This window comes from Chiloscyllium plagiosum, unplaced genomic scaffold, assembly GCF_037043375.1.
Source record: "Chiloscyllium plagiosum isolate Xiang-an unplaced genomic scaffold, Cpla_swu_hap1 HiC_scaffold_42, whole genome shotgun sequence".
Taxonomy (NCBI): domain Eukaryota; kingdom Metazoa; phylum Chordata; class Chondrichthyes; order Orectolobiformes; family Hemiscylliidae; genus Chiloscyllium; species Chiloscyllium plagiosum.
This window is the reverse complement of record NW_028270180.1, coordinates 53,223,332-53,229,143: the sequence shown is the minus strand read 5'-3', so window position 1 is coordinate 53,229,143 and position 5,812 is coordinate 53,223,332.

The window sequence follows — 5,812 nt, the reverse complement described above, 5'->3', positions numbered from 1 at the left end:
AAATCGGGCTCGGGCATCTGTAAATGGAAGAGTTAGGACAGGGGGATGAGTAAATGGGTGATTTGGCGAGAATCAATAAATGGGAGATTTGGTGTACAGTGCCATTACTTTGGAAAACTGGTGGGAGTGTTAATATCAGAAAATTGGAGCAGAGCATGTCTAAATTGGGGAAGAGGGGGCAGGGAATCAATAAAAAGAAGAAATGTTGCAAGGTTCGGTAAATTGGAGATTCAGTTCAGTGCATCACTAAATGGAAACAAAAAATAATCAGCAGGGCATCTGTACGTGGAAGATGTGTATCAGGGAACAACTAAATGGGAGGCATTGATTCAGGGCAACAATAATTGGAGAGTTCATGTCAGTGCCATTAAATTCTAAGTGGGAGGACTGGTGCAGGATAACCTCAATGGGTGAGTTGGTGAAATTCCCGAATTAGTGCAGGATTGGTAAATGGGAGAATTGGTGCAGGGAAGCGGAGCACTAATTACACCCTTAGAGATGTACAGCACGGAAACAGACCCTTCAGACCAACTTGTTCACGCCTAAATTTAAGAATTCTGTAAACTCTACACTAAATTGGAGAATCATTTCAAGAAACTAATAAATGGAAAAATTGGGAAAGGGCTTATGGAAATGTGTGAGAATTTGCAACAGGGCATCAGATAATGGGAGAATTAGTGCAATTTAGCACTAAATGGGTGGGTTATGCTGAGTTGCACTAAATGGGAGAATTGGGGCAGGACAATACCTTTTGGGAGATTTAGAGTAGGGCACCCCTAAATTGGGCGAGGGCATCTGTCAGTATGGGGATTGGTGTAAGACAACACTGAATGGAGCTGAAAATGTGTTGCTAGAAAAGCGCAGCAGGTCAGGCAGCATCCAAGGAACAGGAGAATCGACGTTTCGGGCATAAGCCCTTCTTCAGGAAACTGAATGGAAAACTTGTTCAGGACATCAGTAATTGGGGGAAATGGTGCGAAGCAACACTGAATTGGAGAATTGGTGTGGGGTATCAGTAAATGAGAGACCTGGTGCAGGGTGCTGATAACTTCGAGAATTGGAGCAAATGGGAGAACACGGGCAGTGAATCAGTAAATAGGACAAATGTTGCAAAGGACGAGTGGTCGAGATTCAATACAGTGTACCATAAAATGGGGGAGTTGCTGCTGTTCACTACTCACTGGAAGATATGTGCAAGATCGGTAATTTGGAGATATGATGTAGGGGTCCCAAGATTAGAGAATTCTGACAGCGGTCTACTAAATGGGAGAATTGTTGCAGGGAAATACTGAATGGAAGACCTGGTGCACAGTGGAGTTAAATTAGAGAATGGGTTCATGGCAACAGGAAATGGGAGAATGAGGGTATGATTAGATTCCTTACAGTGTAGAAACAAGTCGTTTGGCCCAACAAGTCCACACCGACCCTCCAAAGAGCAACCCACCCAGACCAATTCCCCTACATTTACCCCTTCACCGAACATTATCGGCAATTTAGCATGGCCAATTCACCTAACCTGCCCATCTTTGGTCTGTGGGAGGAAACCGGAGGAAACCCACGCAGACACGGGGAGAATGTGCAAACTCCACACAGACAGTTGCCCGAGGCGAGAATTGAAGCCGGTCTCCGGCGCTGTGAGGCAGCAGTGCTAACCACTGTGCCGCCGTGCCGCCATAAATGGCACCTATAAATGGTAGAATCAGGCTCGGGCATCAATAAATGGAAGAATTAGTACAGGGGTATGAGTAAATGGGAGATTTGGTGGGAATCAATAAATGGGAGATTCGGTGCACAGAGCCATTACATTGGAAAACTGGTGAATATTCTAATATAATATTCATATATTAGAAGATTGGAGCAGAGCATGTCTAAATTGGGGAATAGGGGCAGGGCATCAACAAAAAGAAATGTTACAAGCATCAGTAAATTGGGGATTCACTTCAGTGCGTCACTAAATTTAAACAATTCAGCAGGGCACCCGTACGTGGAAGATGTGTATCAGGGAACAATTAAATGGAAGGAATTGATGCAGGGCATCAATAATTGGAGAATTCATGCAGGTGCCTTTAAATTGAGCAGGATAATACTCAATGGGAGAGTGGGTGCAGTTTCAGGATTTGTGCAGGATGGGTAAATGGGAGAAATGGTGCAGAGCAGCGGAGCCATAAATAGAGTCATACAATCATAGAGATGTACAACATGGAAACAGACCCTTCAGTCCAACTTGTTTTTAACTCAATTTTAGAATTCTGGCAGTGCTCCAGGAAATTGGAGAAACATTCCAAGGAACTACTAAATGGGAGAATTGGGCACGGGGTTATCGAAATCAGAGAATTTGGAACGGGGCACCCGATAATGGCAAATTGGTGCAGTTAGCACCAAATGGGAGAATTGGTGCAGTGTAGGACTAAATGGGAGAATTGGGACAGGACAATACTTGATGCAGGAATGAGAGTAGGGCACCTCTAACTTGGGCGAGGGCATCAGTCAATATGGGGATTGGTGTAAGGCAACACTGAATGGAGAACTTGTTCAGGGCGTCAGTAATTGGGGGAAATGGTGGTAAGCAACACTGAATTGTAGAATTGGTGCGGGCCATCAGTAAATGAGAGAGCTGGTGCACAATGGAGCTAAATTAGAGAATTGGTGCATGGCAACAGTAAATGGGAGAATTAGATTAGCGCACCCTTAAATGATAAATCGGGCTCGGGCATCAGTAAATGGAAGAATTAGTACAGGGATATGAGTAAATGGGTTTGGTGGAAACAATAAATAGGAGATCTGCTGCATAGTGTCGTTACATTAGAAAATTGGTGGGAGTGCCAATATATTGGAAAATTGGAGCAGAGCATGTCTAAGTTGGGGAATAGGTGCAGGGAATCAATAAAAAGAAGAAATGTTGCAAGCATCGGTAAATTGGAGATTCAGTTCAGTGCATCACTGAATGAAAACAATTCAGCAGGGCACCCGTACGTTGAAGATGTGTATCAGGGATCAACTAAATGGAAGGAACTGATGCAGGGCAACAATAATTGGAGAATTCATGCAGGTGCCATTAAATTCTAAGTGTGAGGACTGGGGCAGGATAACCTCAATGGGTGAGTTGGTGAAATTCCCGAATTAGTGCAGGATTGGTAAATGGGAGAATTGGTGCAGGGAAGCGGAGCACTAATTACAGCCTTAGAGATGTCCAGCACGGAAACAGACCCTTCAGTCCAACTTGTCCATGCCTAAATTTAAGAATTCTGGCAGCTCACCACTAAATTGGTGAATCATTGCAAGAAACTACGAAATGGAAAAATTGGGAAAGGGCATACCGAAATGTGAGAATTTTAGGGCAGCAGGACATCAGATAATGAGTGAATTAGTGCAGTTCAGCACTAAATGGGCGGGTTATGCTGTGTTGCACTAAATGGGAGAATTGGGGCAGGACATTACCATGTGGAAATTTAGAGTAGGGCACCCCTAAATTGGGCGAGGGCATCAGTCAGTATGAGAATTGGAGTAAGGCAACACAAAATGGAGAACTTGTTCAGGACGTCAGTAATTGGGGGAAATGGTGCTCAGCAACACTGAATTGGAGAATTGGTGCGGGCCAACAGGAAATGAGAGACCTGATGCACAGTGGAGCTAAATTAGAGAATTGGTGCATGGCAACAGTGAATGGGAGCTTACAGTAGCGCACCCTTAAATGGTAGAATCGAGCTAAGGTATCAGTAAATGGAAGAATTAGTACAGGGACATGGTAACTGGGAGATTTGGTGGAAACAATATTTGGGAGATCTGTTGCACAGTGCCATTACATTAGAAAATTGGTGGGAGTGCTAATATATTGGAAAATTGGAGCAGAGCATGTCTAAATTGGGGAATAGGGGCCAGGGATTCAATAAAAAGAAGAAATGTTGCAAGTATTGGTAAATTGGAGATTCAGGTCACTGCATCACTGAATGAAAAACAAATCTGCAGGTCACCCGTACGTTGAAGATGTTTGTCAGGGAACAACTAAATGGAAGGAATTGATGCAGGGCAACAACAACTGGAGAATTTATGCAGGTGCCATTAAATTCTAACTGGGAGACCTGGGGCATTATAACACTAAATGAGAGAGTTGGTGCAGTTCCCGGATTTGTGCGGGATTGGTAAATGGAAGAGTTGGTGCAGGGAAGCGGACCCTAAATAGAGCCTTAGAGATATACAGCTGCTATATCTCCCACAACAGTGACTACACCTCACAAAGACTTGCTATGAAGCACATTCAGAAATCCTGAATGTGTGAAAATACATTTATAAATACCTTTGCAATGAATAAAAGACCCAAGAACAGGGCAGGAAATGGATATCGATCGGTCACATCCCACCGGAGAGAAATCAGTGGGTAAAAACTGTGTTTTTGATGTGATTAATACCTGAACAATTACACACCAGTTCAATTAAAGAGATAATTCACATCCAATGAAGTAAACTATTGCTGACCGAATAAACACAGTCCAGTTCTGGATGCAATAACAACAGAATACAGTCACGTTACCCCACTGGAATGTGTGTGTCACCATAGTCTTCCCAGACCACAGGGGCTGCTCTCTTCATTACAGAGAGAAGCGACTCATGGTGATGTGACGAAACGGCCCAGACCTCAGGCAAGGGAAGAGTCCTTCATGGTAACGGGAATTGAACCCACGCCATTCGCATCGCACTGCTCGGTAAACTAACAATACAGCCAACTCAGCTAAACTGATTCCCCTTAACTAGAGCGTCACATGTGGGGATGAATAACTGAATCCCTTGCTACACACAGTGCAGGTGAACGGCCTCTCCCCACAATGTGTTTGTTGGTGTTTCATCAAATCATTGCTACTCATAAAGCTCTTCTCACAGTCAGAGCATTGACATGTTCTCTCATTGATGTGAACAAAGCCATAGCTGCTGAGGTTGGAGAACCGAGTGAACCCCTTCCCACACAAGGAACAGGGAAAAGGTGTGAATGTGCTGGTGCTCACTGAGTACAGATGACGAAGTGTGTCCCTTCCTACACTCAGTGCAGGCGTACAGTCTCTCTCTCTCTAGTATGGCCACGCTTGTGTATTTGAACTTTGCTGATTTAATAAATCCCTTCTCACACACAGAGCAGATGATTGGTCTCTCTCCAGTGTCAACTCAACGGTTGACATTAGGCTGAACTGGGAAGTTTATTCCTTCCCAAACAGAGCAGACAACGCTTCTCTCCCGATGATGAAGACATTTGTCTGACATTAGGCTGGATCCCCAAGTGAATACCTTCCCACACATGGAACAGCTGAATACCTTCTCCCCCATGGGAACGGATTGATGTTAAATTATGACCTTTATGAACGGGTTGATGTTAAATTTAATACCTTGACACATCTTAAAATTTTTTTCCCCCACAGTCAGGGGAAAGGTCTCTTGTCAGTGTGACCCCACTGGTGTTACATGAAGCTGGATGACAGAGTAAATCCCTTCCCACACATAGAGCAGGGGAACAGTCTCTCCCCAGAATGTCTGTGTCGGTGAGTCTCCAGCTGGTCTGGGGATTTGCAATCCTTCTCACAATCCAGACATTTCCATGGTGCTGGTCTCCTCACATATCTCCAAGTTGGATAACCTGTTGAATCCTTTCCCATAAACACAATATAGTTATGGCTTCTCTCTCTGTGGATTTTTAAAGAATGTTAACTCGATAATGTTAAATAATTTCTTCAGTCAGTTCAGTGGAACATTCACACTCTTGTATGTGTGTGTGTGTCTTTACCGCTCATAATGCTTTGTGAGACCTTTACTTACAGACATACCAGAT